At 39.7% G+C, this 18,087-nt stretch overlaps 1 protein-coding gene across 1 annotated transcript in view; it reads right to left on the reverse strand.

The window, feature by feature from the left end:
* Positions 1-14,963, reverse strand: part of CMKLR2 (chemerin chemokine-like receptor 2) — a 67,048-nt gene extending 52,085 nt beyond the window's left edge. The window contains exon 1 of the mRNA XM_004378269.3: positions 14,871-14,963. The gene's annotated coding sequence lies outside the window, so the exon portion shown is untranslated. The remainder of the gene's footprint in view (positions 1-14,870) is intronic.
* Positions 14,964-18,087: the final 3,124 nt, after the last annotated feature.

An 18,087-nucleotide genomic window follows, 5' to 3' on the forward strand; every position in this document is an offset into this window, starting at 1 on the left:
AGTTCGGAAGTGGTGAGGAGTTGTCAGACCTGACCTGGTGAAAGCCTGAGCCCTTCAGGCATGATCAGCTTGGGGCGGAGCGGTGAAGCAGGCAAGCAGCTGTGTGTGGGAGGCGCGTTTAAGATAAGTACTTGCATATGGCTTACCACGCAGATCAAAAACAACCCCCTTAGGGAAAAACCTCTCTTCCATTTGCCTCCCGGCTCCCTGCTCTACACTGGGTCGTGGACCAGCTTCAGCAATTGCTCAGTCCCCTGGGCTGGAAGTAGGATCCATCACACGCCCAGAGCCATTCTCCCAGTCTTGGAGAGTGAACAAATTAACAAACGGGGAAAAAATAAACTGCCGGCTCCCCTAAGCCAGGAACCTGGGGTAGGCACAGCTCTGTTGCCTAGGGACAGCATAAGGGATCCACGGACTTCGAGTGCTTTTCTCCCTGCATAGACTTGTGTGGGCCCATTGCAACAGCGTAGGCCCTCAATACTACGGTATAACAGGGTATATACCAGAACTCTAACTTCAACTGTTTCAGCTGTGAAGTGGCAGGTTCTTGACATTTGACACTGCTCTGCCCATTAAGCAGGGTCATCATCTACCCATATCAGGGGCCTGAGGACTGGTGGTTCCACCCAAGCCAACTAGCCACCTGCAAGAGGTGCCCCTTACAGCCAACAGCATTAGGTGCTCATAGTCTGGCTGCAAAACCCACCCACCTATATGCTGTAGGGAACAGGGACACACCTTCCTTCTGGACACTCAGGGGTGGCCGTCAGCCCCCTGCCTTGCTCAGAGTATGTCCTCCAGCTGCAGCCAGATGCCTGTGCCTACACCAATCACCCATGCCTATCTAGGACTGTAAGTGAGAGCCTACACCACACACTTGGTGGCTATCTACCTGGGCACCTGAGCTGAATCCATACAGGAGGAGTGGGCAGACTCCTGAGCTCACATACCTAGTAACAGATCTAACCACTTGGTGACAGGACATTAGTGCTTCAAAGGTGCCAATAATCAAACTAGCTCATACGAGCAGCCCATTTGGACATATCAAAACAAAACAAGAAGCTAGGACACAGTAAGCAAACATAAAATAAATAAATATAATAACTCATTGATGGCTCGGAGACAACAGTCAATATCAATCACATAAAGAGGCAATCCATGATGGCTTCAGCAAAGTTCCAAAATAAAGAATCTAGAAATTTTCCAGAGGAGGAAAATTTCTTGAAATTACCAGAGGCAGAATACAAAAGATTAATATACAGAACTCTTCAAGAAATTAGGAAGGAAATTAAGCAAAATGCAGAACACACAACAGAGGAAATTAAGAAGATTAGAGAAGAGCATAATGAAAAATTTAACAGGCTGCAAGAATCCGTCAAGAGACAGCAATCAGAAATCCAGAAGATTAACAATAAAATTTCAGAATTAGACAACTCAACAGAAAGTCATAGGAGCAGAATTGAGGCAATGGAAGTCAGAATTGGTCAGACTGAAGATAAAGCACTTGACATCAACTTATTTAAGGAAAAATCAGATAAAAAGATTTTAAAAAATGAAGAAACCCTAAGAATTATGTGAAACTCTATCAAGAGGAATAACCTACCAGTGAATGGAATACCAGAATGGGGTGGGGGAGGGGGGTTAACAGAAAATACAGAGAGAATTGTTGAAGATTTGTTGGCAGAAAACTTCCCTGTTATCGTGAAAGATGACAAGATATCTATCCAAGATGCTCATCGAACCCCACATAAAGTAGATCCCAAAAGAAAGTCACCAAGATTTATTATAATCAAACTTGCCAAAACCAAAGATAAAGAGAGAATTTCAAGAGAGGCTAGGGATAAACGAAAAGTCATCTACAAAGGGGAGTCAATAAGAATAAGCTCGGACTACTCAGCAGAAACCATGCAGGCAAGAAGGCAATAGGATGACATATATAAAGCCTTGAAGGAAAAAAACTGCCAGCTAAGAATTATATATCCAGCAAAACTATCTCTCAAATATGATGGCGAAATTAGGGCATTTCCAGATAAACAGGAGTTTGGGGAATTTGCAAAAACCAAACCAAAATTAAAAGAAATACTAAAGGGAGTCCTCCGATTAGAAAATCAGTAACATCAGATAACAACCCAAGACTAGAACACAGGACAGAGCAACCAGATACCAATCCAGATAGGGAAGTCACAAAAGGAAATCAAAGCTAAAACAGTGAAAATAGGGAAACAGATGTCAATATGTAAAAGATGACAACATTAAAACAAAAAAGAGGGACTTAAAAAATGTAGACATATGAATAGATATATGCACACCCATGTTCATTGCAGCACAGTTCACAATAGCAATAACATGGAAACAACCTAGATGCCCATCAACAAACGAATGGATAAACAAATTATGGTATATCCACACAATGGAATACTAAGCAAAGATAAAGAACAATGATGAAGCCGTGAAACATAACATGGATGAAGCTGGAGGTCATTATGCTGAGTGAATTTAGTCAGTCACAGAAGGACAAATATTGTATAAGACCACTATTATAAGAACTCAAGAAAAGGTTTAAACACAGAAGAAAACATTCTTTGATGGTTACGAGGGTGGGGAGGGAGGGGAGGTTATTTACTAACTAGACAGTGGATAAGAATTATCTTAGGTGAAGGGAAGGCCAGCACTCACTACAGGGGAAGTCAGCACAACTGGACTAAACCAAAGATAAGAAGCTTCCTGAATACAATCAAACATTTTGAGGGACAGAGTAGCAGTGGTAGGGGTCTGGGGACCATGCTTTCAGGGGACATCTAGGTCAACTGGCATAATAAAGCTTATTAAGAAAATGTTCTGCATCCTACTTTGGTGAGCGGCGTCTGGGGTCTTAAAAGCTTGCAAGTGGCCTTCTAAGATGCATCAGTTGGTCCCAACCACCTGGAGTAAAGGAGAATAAGAACACCAAAGACACAAGGAAAGTATTAGCCTAAGAGACAGAAAGGGCCACATAAACCAGAGACTTCATCAGCCTGAGACCAGAAGAACTAGATGGTGCCCAGCTACCACCAATGACTGCCCTGACAGGGAACACAACAGAGAGTCCTGGATGGAGCAGGAGAAAGGTGGGCTGCAGAACTCAAATTCTAGTAAGAAGACCAGACTTAATGGTCTGACTGAGACTGCAGGAACCCTGGAAAGCATGGCCCCCAGATTCTCTATCAGCTCAGAACTAAAACAATTTCTGAGGCCAACTCTTCAGACGGGGATTGGACTGGACTGTGGGACATAAAGTGATACTTGTGAGGAGTATGCCTCTTAGCTCAAGTAGATACAAGAGAGTAAACGGGCAGCTTCTGTCTGGAGGTGATATGGGAAGGCAGAGAGGGTTAGGAGCTGCTTCAGTGGACATAGGGAATCAGGGGTAGAAGGGAGGAGTGTGCAATTAGAGTCACATAAGAGTGTACGTATACATTTTTGTATGGGAAAAAATTTTAAAAAAAAAAGCATTTATTGACTGAAAGAATGCTGTAGATCCGAGGGATTACTCAGTGGGGTTTTTTTTTTAAAGCAAAAAGAAAGTTTTATTTGGCATATATTCAAAAAGGCAAAAGTGGGAAACAGACAACCATGCTGTCAGAGCCATGTCTGCCCAAGTTCAAGGAAATATCACATAACAGACTAAAGTGTGAAAACAGACAAGCATGCTGTTAAAGCCATGTCTGTCCAAGTCCAGAGAATATTACAGAATAGGCAAGAGTGCGAAAATGGACAAGCATGCTGCCACAGCTGTGTCTGCCCAAATACAAGGAAATATAGAGCCATCAGTATATATTAACGTTACAAAATGGGCAAAACCATTGAAAGCTTCACCTTTTCACAGATTGGCTAGAAACTGTGATCTTACATTCTGAATTGCCTTTCTTAACAATCATTGGTACAAGTTTCAGTAACGACAGTCAGGAGGGTCTTCATTGGTCTCACAGCTGTTCACTAAATAGAAAAAGATAAGAGTGGAAAGTCTTCTATGCTCTGTTTGAATGGTTTATGTGAAAGGTTCCTTAAAAGATATTTTCAAGATTATCTTAGCTATTGTCTTTATACCTCAGGGCCCAGTTGATGTGTCCTTGTGAGCCCTTGTGGGCCCAGCTCTAGCTGGGTCACATTCTCTATGCTCAAGGAATAAATAATTCCAGTATTATTTTCTAAATCATTCCCTCCTTTTGATCGAAGATTGGAAATAACACATCGATGATCAATACCTGGACTTAGTTGAGCTCCTAAATGGCAGCCATTGCAGGCTTTTTAAACTCATGGTGCTCGTTTTCCACCGGATACCATCTGGTTCTTCACTAGGATCTTAAGTAAGAAAGATGTTCAATTGCATTGCTGAAGTGAGCAGACTCAATGTACATCAACATTTTAGCCTGAGGCCTTCTTTGCCGTTTAAATGTATAAGACAGTAGAAGATAAATTTTACTATGCCTAATACTATCAGGATGCAGACTAAGAATATTACTATCCCTTCCAGTAGTGATCTAGCCCATGTACTTATTCCTGACGGTAACCAACCAAACAAATTGGTGTTTGTAAGAGTGTTACGATATGTAACCAAGTAGCTTGCTGTCCAATTCTATGTATATCTTCTTCTACTTCTCCTGTGTTATTTATCCAAATGAAACAAGAGGTATTTGCTACAGCACAGACTACACTATCTTGGACTAATAAAAAAATCTAAGGCTATTCTGTTATCTCATGTCACCTTGGCTTATGAGATCAGAGATTGCTGTTGTGCTTCCACCCCATTAGCAACTTTGTCCCTTAGTGATTGATAAATTTCTTAAAGATTTCTCTAATTCAACTGTACCATAAGTAGGAATTAAAACTACCAACCATACCTTGAGTGTTGGACCAATGAGTTTTCTTCTGACTCTCATTTTACAATGTGTAACAATTTTAACATTACCTTTCCAATATTTACTAGCATCGTTACTATGAATATCTGAAGGTAATCCTAACGCTCCCAAAGTGCATTGCCCTACTCAGCGGGTTTTTATAAAAAACATCTATGCCCACAAGTTGTTGTTGTTAGGTGCCATCAAGTCAGTTCTGACTGATAGTGACCCTATGTACAACAGAATGAAACACTGCCCAGTCCTTCACCATCTTCATAATCCTTGCTATGTTTGAGCCCATTGTTGCAACCACTGTGTCAATCCATCTCGTTGAAGGTCTTCCTCTTTTTCACTGGCTCTACTTTATCAAGCATGATGTCCTTCTCCAGGGACTGGTCCCTCCTGATAACATGTCCAAAGTATGTGAGATGAAGTCTCACCATTCTTGCTTCTAAGGAGCATTCTGGCTGTACTTCTTCCAAGACAGATTTGTTCGTTCTTCTGGTAGTCCATGGTATATTCAATATTCTTCACCAACATGATAATTCAAAGGCTTCAATTCTTCTTCTGTCTTCTCTATTCATTGTCCAGCTTTTGCATGCATGAGGCAATTGAAAATACCATGACTTGGGTCAGGCACACCATAGTCCTCAAGAGACATCTTTTCTTTTGAACTCTTTAAAGAGGTCTTTTGCAGCAGATTTGCCCATTGTAATATGTCTTTTGATTTCTTGACTGTTGCTTCCATGAGTGTTGACTGTGGATCCAAGTAAAATGAAATCCTTGACAACTTCAATCTTTTCTCCATTTACCAGGATGTTGCTTATTGGTCCAGTTGTGAGGATTTTTGTTTTCTTTATGTTGAGGTGTAATCCATACTGTAGGCTGTGGTCTTTGATCTTCATCAGTAAATGCTTCAAGTCCTCTTCACTTTCAGCAAGCAAGGTTCTGTCATCTGCATATCGCAAGTTGTTATTGAGTCTTCCTCCAATCCTGATATACCGTTCTTCTGCATATAGTCCAGCTTCTCGGATTATTTGCTCAGCATACAGATTGAATAGGTATGGTGAAAGGTTACAACTCTGATGGACACCTTTCCTGATTTTAAATCATGAAGTATTCCCTTGTTCTGTTTGAATGACTCTCTCTTGATCTATGTACAGGTTCCTCATGAGCACAATTAAGTGTTCTGGAATTCCCATTCTTTACCACGTTATCCATAATTTTTTATGGTCCACACAGTCAAATACCATTGCATAGTCAATAAAACACAGGTAAACATCTTTCTGGTATTCTCTACTTTCAGCCAAGATTCATCCAACATCAGCAATGATATCCTTCATTCCACATACTCTTCTGAATCCAGTTTGAATTTCTGGCAGTTCCCTGTTGATGCGCTGCTGCAACTGCTTTTGAATGATCTTCAGTAAAATTTTGCTTGTGTGTGATATTAGTGATATTATTCAATAATTTCTGCATTCTGTTGGATCACCTTCCTTTGGAATGGGCACAAATATGGGTCTCTTTCAGTAGTTGGCCAAGTAGCTGTCTTCCAAATTTCTTAGCATAGATGAATGAGTACTTCCAGTATTGCATCTGTTTTGCTGAAATGTCTCAATTGGTATTTTGCCAGTTCCTGGAGCCTTGTTTTTCACCAATGTCTTCCGTGCAGCTTGGACTTCTTCCTTCAATACCATCGGTTCTTGATCATATGCTACCTCCTGAAATGGTTGAATGTTGACCAATTCTTTTTGGTAGAGTGACTCTGCATATTCTTCCCATCTTCCTTTGATGTTTCCTGCATCATTCAATATTTTGCCCATAAAATCCTTTAATATTGCAACTTGAGGCTTGAATTGTTTCTTCAATTCTTTCAGGTTGAGAAATGCCAAGTGCGTTCTTCCTATGGGTAATAACCAATGTTTATTTTTTGTCTGAGAGGGAAGGGTAAATTTGAGAAGGGAATTTAAGTTCTCAATTATCATCATATCTATTAGTTCCTGTTTTCAGTTCTCTTATTAAAGGTGTTAAAAGAATGTTGAGTATCAAGGAAAGATAGCCTCACTCTTGAGAAATGTGTTAGATCTGTTCAGTCACTTAATTACATCAGGACTTTTGATGGATAACAGGTCGCATTTCCAGGCAAAAGTGATGAGGTTTTTCTCCAAGCTATTATCAAGAGCAAACAAATTCACTACAAACCTTTTTGGTTCTCTAATATTGAATATACCATGGACTTCCAGAAGAACAAACAAATTTGTCTTGGAAGAAGAACAGCCAGAATGCTCCTTAGAAGCGAGGATGGTGAGACTTCATCTTATGTACTTTGGACATGTTGTCAGGAGGGACTAGTCCCTGAAGAAGGACATCATGCTTCATAAAGTTGAGGGTCAGCAAAAAAAGGGGAAGGCCCTCAATGCGATGGATTGACACAGTTGCTGCAACAGTAGGCTCAAACATAGCAAAGATTGTGAGGATGGGGCATACTGGACAGTGTTTCATTCTCTTGTACATAGGGTCTCTATGAGTTGGAACTGACTGGAAGGCACTTAACAACAACAATCATTTGTTGCTTATAATTAAAACTAGTTTACCTAACTATATTCAAAAGGTAGCAAATATCAACTACACCTAATTATATAAGTAGCATTTAACACATTAAGGTAATGCTAACATTTCCTGTTAAGTACATTACTTGCTAAGTACAATACAATGCCAAGCAACTCTACAGGCATTTTTACATTTAATTCTTACAACAGTCCTGTGAGGTACTATTATTATTTCTCTGAGGCTAAGAGAAGTTGGGCAATTAGCAAAAGTGGTGGAGACTGAACTAGGCTTGAGTTTGTTTTTGACTGCAGGGCTTGTCTTCTTAATCCCTGCATATGCTGCTTCTCTGTAGTAATTATCTGTTAATATGTTTATCTCCCTCATTAAACCGTGAAACTATCTATGCTTTACTCATCTTTGTATCTCAAGCACAGACTAGAATGTCAGAAACATAGTAGGTGCTCAATAAATGTTTAGTGAACAAAAGAGAAAATGCTTTCTCAATTATCAAAACATATTGTCCTTAGTATGATTTCAGTGTTGTTATTATTATGCTATTTATTATTATGCTATTTAATATTATTAACTCTATAATAGTATAAATAAAATATGCAAATAAAACTATGCTTAGGTAATAAAACACGTTAGTATTTATCTATAAGTATACAAATATATTTTACTATTTTTATTAGTAACCTGTACTGTTTGTTGAAGCAAAAGAAATTGCCACTTTATAGATAAAAAATGGTTAAATAATGGCACAGTACATCCTAATAAGAAAATCTATCCGCTCTTAGTTACATTTAATTAAGCAAAATGCTCCATTACCAGATTTTCCCACTCAAGTAGAGCTTTATCATTATAAACCACTACAGAGAAAATTCTATGAAAAATTAAGGATGTCGTATCTACAAGCATGTTCTTCCAGGTTCAATAATCTAACTTTATATACAAATTATTTTTCACGTCATTAGGGACAATATGATCCTCATGAAAATTCAACGTGGCACATAGTTATTTGACTTGGCTTGTATTTTGTCTTTTCCAAGCTTCCCAAGTTGCATGCTTCCTTTCAAAGTCCTTCTATATGAAATCCTCCCTTTTCAACATTAATTGTGCTTTTATCCCAAGCCCTCACCCACTCCCCAGTGTTTCTAAAGCACTTTTGTAGTGATTATATTACGTATGTAATGATCACTTTTTGTTGAATATTGGTCCCTACTGTATTTGATTATGGAGCCCTGGTGAAATAGTAGTTAAGAGCTCAGGCTGCTAACCCAAAGTTCAGCAGTTTGAATCCACCAGCCGCTCCTAGGAAACCCTATGGGGCAGTTCTACTCTGTAGAATCAACTCAACAGCAATGGGTTTCTTTTTGGTACGTGATTATGTAAGGCATTTGAAATGGAGGGAAGATACTCAACTAATCAGTTATTATACTAGGTGACTGACTGGTTGACCATAGACAGTTCTTTAATAACTTTTTTGTTTTCTGCATAAAAAGAAACTCAAAATTAGAATTTCAGAGAGTAACTGTGTAGCAAAGAATTAACCTTACCCAAAGAGAGGTCTGGCCCTTGTCCTTGTCTTCTGGGAGACGATCTCTAGGGAGAATGTCTTTGTTTACCTGGAGACAGTGGTCCACACAGGACAGTCTAACAATGTGACTTGTGATGAGTGCTTTGGGCCCTGTAGCATTAGCTCTGTGTCTGAGGAGCTGGACAGTAAAGGTATCAGCCCAATCTCTGGAGGGGGTGGAGAATAAAAGTCAGCCATGTGGGCAGTCAGTAGTGTCTAATGATTAAGCCCAGTAAAAACTCTGGACACCAAGGCTCAGGAGAGCTTCCCTGTTTGGCAATAGGTTGTGCGTATTGTCACACTTAGTTTCCACCAGAGTAGCACTGTCCATGACTCCACTGGGAGAGGACAACTGGAAGCTCCTGGACTCTGCCCCAGGCATCTCTTCCCTTGGTTGATTTTAATCTGTATTCTTTCTCGGTAACCATGAGTATACTTGTTTCCAGTGAGTTCTGTCAGTACTTCTAGCAAATTAAGTTTTGTCTAAGGGTAGTCTTGAGGGTGCCTGAACTTACAATTTGCATCAGAAGTGAGGGTGGTCTTTTATTGACTGTTCATTAACTCTGAAGAAACATTGGAGGTCATTTTAAGCATGTATGAGATCTGATTTGCTTCTGTATGATTCCTGAGAGAAGATAACCTTTCCTTTTTGAACTCTTTATATGCTAAACTTTATGAAATGAATTACTTTCTTGGTTTTATCTATCTGGTACCAAACTAAGCTATTGCTTAGAACTTTATGATCGAGGGAGTGCCTTCTTGAAAGCAGGAATACCTCCTGGTACTGGAATTCCAAGAATGTCTACCCACTGGTTAAGTTTTGCTTGAATATCTCTCTAATCTTTCTATCTCTTTTCTTACTCCAGTCTTCAGTTTAAAAGCTCCACTCAAAGCAAAATATGTTTGGGTAATTCCTGCTTCTAGTTGGGTTAGCCCGACTTTTAGTGCAGCTGTATTATCTGGCTTGTTAAATTCTGAAATACTGTATCTAGATCAGCAACACTTGTATTACAGGTTTTGAGGATTTAAGCAAGAACCACTATTGCAAATAAGTTAGATGTGGATTCCTTAAAATACCATAATCACCAGTATTATTAAGAGCACAGTGAAAATGGTAAAGTGCTATGTAAGTATATTTTTATTGTAAACTGAAAATTTCCCCAGATGACAGTAGGTACAAATTGGGTCATATTCAGAGTTTTAAGTGAGGATTCCTTTGGGTGTTCCCATTGGCTGATGCAGTATTCACTGTGTTTGGCCAATAAATATATCACACTTGAGAAGAGTTCTCTAACAATGTATTTCTGGAGTCTGCAGGAGGTGAATTACACGTGTTGGTATACAGATCTCTTTCTCCTGGGCAACACAAGGCCTCCATCAGGTGTGCTGCCAGACTACTGAACTACTTGTCTTGGCAAAGCTGGGCAGAGTTTTTGGATTAAATGAGGGTAGAGGGTTGGAGAATTCTCTTCCTTTATATATTTTTTTAGAGGAATCCCCAAATAGGGCTGCTTGTGCCCTGATGTTTTAGTGAAAACAACACTTTCTATTTTTATTTGCACACTGTGCTCACACTTCTTCTCTCAGACGTGAAAGGGCTCCTCCCTCCCAGTTCTTCTAAGAAGCCCCTTAAGCTATTCAGGACTCCTGGTGGTTCTGCCCCATCAGCTTGCCAATTAAGTCCAGATCTTTTCATCTTATTTAGACTCAAGATGGGACACCAATACCTGCCTGTCTCATTGTCTCACCTTCTCCACAAACTGTTAACCTACATACTCCAGTCCACATTCATTGCTCCCTTTTCTGAATTCTATGTTCTGTAAAAAAAAACAAAAAACAAAACACAGTTGCTGTAGATTCAACTCTGACTCTTGGCGACCTCATGTGTGTCAGAGTAGAACTGTGCTCCATAGGGTTTTCAATGGCTAACTCTTTGGAAGCAGATTGCCAGGTCTTTCTTCTGAAGTGCCTCTGGGTGAACTCAAGGCTCCATCCTTTCAGTTAGCAGTGAATGCATTAGCCATTTGTATCTCCCAGGGACTCCCCATGTTCTGTAGGTATTACACAATTTTTAAAAAGCACAACTCTAAACTTACTGAGGATAAGAACCTTCTGTTACAATCATTGTGTCTCCTCCCACCCACCATACTAGCCAAGGATTCAGTCAGTATGTGCTTGACTGAAAGTGATACATGCAGATGGATTCTCTTGGTTAATAATAACAACAACAAAAAAGAAAAATAGCAGACTCTCAAATAAGTAGCCAAATTTTTCAACATCTATCTTCCTTGCTTGAGCATGGTGGTAAGAGTAAAACAAAACAAAACAAAACAAAAATGAAACCATTCAAAAAGCCCCAACCTACTTTATTTACTTAATTTAATGAATTCCTTTATTGCAAACCAAGTGTTTGTTTACACTTGTCCTGTAGAGATTGCTGCATGCGGTGTTTCACACACTCAAGTTTACATGGGCCAGTTGATTTTATTTGCAGAACAAGTGGGCAGCGAGACCAAGGTTGAACAGATGGCTCTCCCCTGGGTGAGTTTGCTTCACACTAAAGAGTTTGCTTCACTTTTTCACAGCCAAAACCCTGGTACAAACTCCTGCCCTTTAATCAATCATTTTTCCTCTAATGATCAATCAAATACCCTCTAATCAATTATCTGGCCAATATACGTGCTTGACTGAAGGAAGGACTGGAAAATTTCTAGCAGAGTTGTTGCCTGTTTCTGCTGACACTGTTGTCTTGTACAGTGAAGAGCATTTTTCACCTTGTTTGACTATCAATGGAAAAGTCAGAATATAATAAGATAATTTAAGAATATGAAAACATAAAGCCTGGATAAAAATTTTTTTTTACTAAATACTTACTGTGTATCACAATGAACAATGACTTAATTAGCAGAGGTCAGAAAAAGAATTGGAGAGACGAAAGGAACCTACTCCATCAGGCTGAATTTGAGGGAAAGGAAACTGAGGTTGAGAGAGTTAGCTCTGCCTCAGGTCATGCAACAAGTTAGAGGCAGAGCTGGGATTAGCCTTCTGGGGTGACTTGAGCAAAACCTAAATAGCAAGTATAACCAAAACCAAAAACCAAACCCATTGCCATCAAGTCGATTCCAACTCATAGTGACCCTACAGGACAGAGTAGAACTAACTGCCCCATAGGGTTTCCAAGGAGTGGCTGGTGGATTTGAACTGCTAACCTTTTGGTTTGCAGCCTGAGCTCTTAACCACTGTTCCACCAGAGCTCCAGCTATCATAAAGATGTCATGAAACCAAGATTTGAGGCAGATTTGAAAGTTATCCATGTTTAAGAGAGTGGTATATTAGTAATTTTCATTAAATTAGTTACTTTTTTTCTTTTTATACTATTCATTTTTACTGTGGCCTTGACTTTTTATTACTTTCATTAAAAGTTTTATGAGACAGAAATATTTACAAAAGTTAGTGTTACCAAAGAAACCAGGTGACTTAGGACTGACTAGCTCCACTGTGGAGCCCTGGTGGCACAGTGGTTAAAAGTGCGGCTGCTAACCAAAAAGGTCGGCAGTTCAAATCCACCAGCCACTCCATGGAAACCTTCTGGGGAAGTTCTTCTCTGTTCTATAGGGTCACTGTGGGTCAGAAGTGACTCGATGGCAACAGGTTTGGTTTTTGGTTTAGCCCTACCATAAGGAGCCCTGGTGGTGCAATAGTTAAGTGCTTGGCTGCTAACCAAAAGATCAGCAGTTCAAACCCACCTGCTGATCCGTGGGAGAAAAGACCTGGCGATTTGCTCCCATACAGATTACAGCCTAGGAAACCTTACGGGGTAGTTTTACTCTGTCATATACAGGGTCACTATGCAGAACTGACTTGATGGCACACAACAGCGGCAGTCCCACCAAAGGGTTACTACAGGTCAAAAATCAGCTTGAAGGCATCGAACAACAACAACCCCACCAGATTTAAGGGCTTAACTGTTTGTGGTTTGTATGAAAATTGAGATGAGAAGAAAACAATTTTTTCAAGATTAAAAAGTTTTAAAATGATAACAGTAATGTATTATTGTTGTTGTTGTTAGGTGCCATCGAGTCAGCTCCAACTCATAGCAACTCTATGTACAACAGAACGAAACACTACCCCATCCTCATAATTGTTGTTATGCTTTAGCCCCTTGTTGCAGCCGTTGTGTCAATCCATCTCGTTGAGGGTCTTTCTTTTTTTCGCGGACCCTCTACCTTGCCAAGCGTGATGTTATTCTTCAGGGACTGATCCCTCCTGATAACATGTCCAAAGTATGTGAGACAAAGTCTTGCCATCCTTGCTTCTAAGGAGCATGCTGGCTGTACTTCTTCCAAGACAGATTTGTTCATTCTTCTGGCAAGTTTGCTGCTGATAATTTGCATTTCCACCCCAGATATACTGAATCAGAATCTACATTTTAAACAAAATCCCCAGGAGACTTCTTATGTATAACCTCTTGGGAACTTGTTAGAAATACAAATTCTCAGCAGGTCTGAATCAGAACAAATCCTGTTCGAAGCCCTGGTATAAAGCCTCTCTGCTTTTCAAATTACTTCTGTAGGTTACTTTTACAGAAAGGGGACTGCTGGGTCAAAGTGAATAAACATATTGCCATATGCACATACACATTGCCAAATTGCTTTCTGAAATGATTACTCCAAGTGGTGTGGCGTTTGAAAAGGAAATGTTGGGTTAAATACCTCAGGAAGACAACAATTAGTGGTAAAGGTACATAGAAAATGTAGTTGTATAGACTACATGACTTAAATCTGAGATAAAATCATAAGCATAGCCATGAAAAAACTTAAAAATCATTTAGTGCCTGGAAGATGTGCAAACATGATGAAATTATTCAGTCAGAGGAATTACTCGTACTAGGTAATGTGAGATCCAGAGAAAGGTCCCTTGGTCTTCTTTACAAAATGAATGAAAAACATTAGTGGATTAAATTAGCAACAGGTCTGTAGATTATTGAGCAAATGCTTTGTCTCAACTGAAAAAATGACTAATTTAAAAGAGTAATTGCTGGTGAAAATTCTTTATTTATTTTTCATTATTCTTTGTTTTTCATTAGCTTTCATTTGGAGGACAGGGTAAACTATCAGACAAAGAGAAATTGGTGTTCACGGTTATCTGATTAGAAAAGGAATAATCAAATAGCAGAACCCTTCTCTACCAGCTACCTCCACGCACTTAGTCACTTGCCCCTCATTAGGAGAGGCCAGGTACCAATAATTTTAACAGGTTATCGACTATGAGATTTCAAAAATGCAGCAATAATAAAAAAATGGGACAGTACTTCAAAAGAAACACCAAGCTTTCATCTTTAAAAGAGAAAAAATAAAAATAAACACAAACCCACATTACAACTCAGTTCAAAACTTTTTTCCTACCGTGTAATCTAAGGAGGCCAATATCAATTTTCATCACAGAGTACCATTTTCACCTACTAGTTTTCTCAACAGTGGCCTTCCTGTAAATGCTGTTTGACTATTTCTGGGTCACAACTACTTAAAATTCAAGTTTATCAGCTGTAATAATCTAGGTAACAGCTGAGATAATTACTGAACGTGCTTCTTTGTCTCTTCCCTCCCCAACATCCTCACTTTCTTTATTTCAGTATTTTAATCTGCAGCCGTAGTGAACCTTGTATAATCCCTAAACACTTTTGGCAGGACCAAAAATATAAATCTGCAGATAGAGCTTTTTGTAAACTCTCAGGAGTCCTTTTTGTTTTTTGCCAGCTGGTACTCAGTCAAACAGCTGTTTTGTAAATAAATCATCCGCAGGAATCATCATCATGTCAGCTGCAAAAATGTCAGTTTGAGGAAAACAAGCAGGAAAGCACTTACCAGTTAATTTTCTGTGAGGAGAGAAGCTATTGTGACGCCTGGGTGTAACCTCCGGGCTCCAGAATGAAACGGAGGGTGGTTTTTGCAACAACGATGTTGTACGCTCTTTTCCCAGCCTCCTCAGTTGGCTTTTATCTGGCTTTCGAAATGACACTGTAGAGGAGAATGATGTTGGGTTTTGAATGCGGATCTTTCCTTCCTCCACCGCCCTTCATAAAAGTTCATCATGTATTCCAGGAGAAAAGTAAGCAATGAACATACTGTACAAATTAATTCTTTTGCTCAGCATGCATGTGTGTGTAACTGAAGTTTGCTTTCTGAATGGAAATCATTCCTATTAGCTGCCTGCTGCAAGCTGAAAAGCAGTGATTGTGGAGGGAGCCACCAATTCCTCCTTTGTCTGGGAGGGCTTTTGTTTATGAAAAGTTAAATTAGCAGCAGTCATGGAATGAAAAGATGCCTTAAAATGTCAATAAGAAGCTCTTCAAATGCACACAAACTATAGCGCTCACTAGGAGAAAGATTTTATTTTCTATTCCTGATTTTCTTGGATTCATTTCAAAGCCAAGCAGGCGTATGTTTCAACTCTGTGTTTTAGGTGGTGACTAAAACATTAAAAAAAAAAAAAAAAAAGCACCCACTTTCAAGCAAATCCTGGGTTCAATGTGTTCTGATGGTGAAGAATATTCGTTAGGTATGTATTCTAGTTTTTAGTTCTTTGCCTGGGTGGGTAGAGAGAGAACGTTCCTGGTTCTGAGTAACCTGGATTTGATTTTTATCTCTCATTACATCTGTGGCCCTGGCAGATGTGGGCATATCTGTGTACCAGAGCCCTGCCTCAGAATTTAGAAAATGCAAGGGATGAAAAGTGTGGAGGCTGAAGGTACGTTAGCCTTGGTGTGGTTAGCTTCTCTCTGCAGAACCACCTTGATTTTGAGACCTAACATCAGCTAGACCATGTGATGTTGGAAACTGAACATTTCTATCGCATGAAAAGTCAGATCCAAAAAAAGCACAATATTTTGTATTTTAGTTATCTTTCACTGTTGCTGTTATAGACAAAATCTAGAAAATCTAAATCAATTATTCTCAACGTAGGAGGCGTGGGCAAGAAGGGATTTTACGGGAATAATCCTGGGAGGGACTGGGTATGCTTTTTCAAATTATAAATATCTCTTTGCCCCATACTGATGTTCACTGCTCCCATGCAGAGCTAACTACTATTAACAATCTTGGCATACTTCTTTTCAGGTTTTTTTCTAAGCGTAGATGTGGTCGGTGAAGGGGTAGTAACAGAACTCTCTGCTAGAGATCCACATCTGCCTAGTTACCTGTCCTCACTTTCTTGCATCCGCTGTTAATATTTACTAATAGTTCTATGCCATGTGCTGTAATCACACAGAAGCACAGTTTCCAACAGGATAAAAAGATTTCAGGACGTGTTTCACCACTTTCTAAGTCATTGCAAGTTCTCTGAAGCCTGTTGTGGTTAGTTATTTCAAGGGGTCTCTCAAGAAGGGCATGTATATGTGAGCAGATCGGTAGGGCCAACTTGGCTAAGAGGGGAAGATACACAGGGCCTGTATCATATTATTTCAGGGACAGATCTCCCTTTCTTGAAAAATGGTTTTTATCTACTGACGCTTGAAATTTCACTTTAGAGAATTGTCCTTTTGAAGATACTACATTTTAAAAGAGAAGATTTTTATTAATCTAATGAAGCTCAAATAGTAAGAATGTATTGGGTGATTGGGTCATCCCCTCTCCCCACCCCCATCAGAAAAAACTGGGGTCAGCAACTCGGTCTCCCATCTCTTGATATCATCAAAAAATCCTGTTGCCATCTAGTTGATTCTGACTCATGGTGACCCCATGCGTTACAGAATAAAACTGAGCTCCATAGGAGTTGTTTGGCTGTAATCTTTATGGAAGCAGATCAACAGGCCTTTCTGCTGTGGTGCCTCTGGGTGGGTTTGAATGACCCACCTTTATGTGAGTAGTTGAGCAAAAACTGTTCGTGCCGGCCAGGGATCCTTGATATGATCAAGGATATCATTATTATTTCTCTTTCTTGTTTGATGTTAGAACAGCATACTCGTCCCAAACACTTAAATACTCTGATGATAGGAATTTCAGAAATAGACATTTGAGAGAATTCAGTCAGATCATATAGACTTTTGTTAATGATCAGTTATTCTTTTTCTTTATTCTTTTCTTATTGTTCTTTTCTGTGTGTAAAAACAAGCTTCAGCTCAGAAAGAACATAATCACTAGAAAAGACACACTATACAAATGGGCATTTTCTTATGAAAGAAGCTGATTTGTGAAAAACTAAAAGACATTCACTGTACATTTTTTTCCTCTTCTCATACAGGGAGATGACTGTCTTGTTTTTAAGTGCTTTTCTTAAGCCCTTTCTTCAGGGTAGGCAGGGTCAGAGAGTAGACTTAGGGGCCTTTATTTGGTTGAACCGTGAGGCTGGAGCCATGCAAAGCTTTTTCCAGAGATTGAAATGTACTCACAGTCACAGTACTCAGGGGGGGCACAGAAGGGACCGATGCCAACCCGGCCTTACAGGGAAGTTTTTATGCCACTTAAAACAGAGAATTCTTAAAAGCCACTGAGCCATCCTCAAATTCTTGCTTTTAAGTCTGTATTGCCCCCCAGGAACTGAGCCTGAAGGATATTCAGTGGGAATGTCTGTCAGAGGACTCAGCTCTACATCTTCTTTGTCACTAAGGTACAAAAGCTCCAATTACCTGCGGAAATGTGGGGAACAGCTTCTCTCCTTGTTGCTAATTTGAGTAAAGCTTCTCTTTTATCATGACAAATGCCAATTCAAATGAGATCTAGATACAGAGATTTATAACTTTTCCTGTCTCTGGGAATCGAGGTTTTGGTTTTTCTAACTACAGATGCACGCTGTGTGAAGCTTCTGGGGGCAAAGCAAACACTCACCTGTCAGAAGGTCGCTGTGCCGTGTAGCTGCAGGTAGGTGAGTGGGCAAAGTCTTCAGGGTTCTGTGCTCTGAATCTTCATGGTTTAGCGATTTCTCTGGGAGAGCTGGTCACAGCTATCCTGAGTTTAGGGAAGAAGTATTTCCTCTGTATGTAACCAAAGGAGGTAAATAATCTTTCAGTTTACTGCCCTGGAAAGGGAAATGTGGTTTGCCAGTGGTTAAACAAATCTGTTGCATATCGCTTAGTCAACAGGCTTC

Source organism: Trichechus manatus, unplaced genomic scaffold, assembly GCF_000243295.1.
Source record: "Trichechus manatus latirostris isolate Lorelei unplaced genomic scaffold, TriManLat1.0 scaffold00056, whole genome shotgun sequence".
Taxonomy (NCBI): Eukaryota; Metazoa; Chordata; class Mammalia; order Sirenia; family Trichechidae; genus Trichechus; species Trichechus manatus.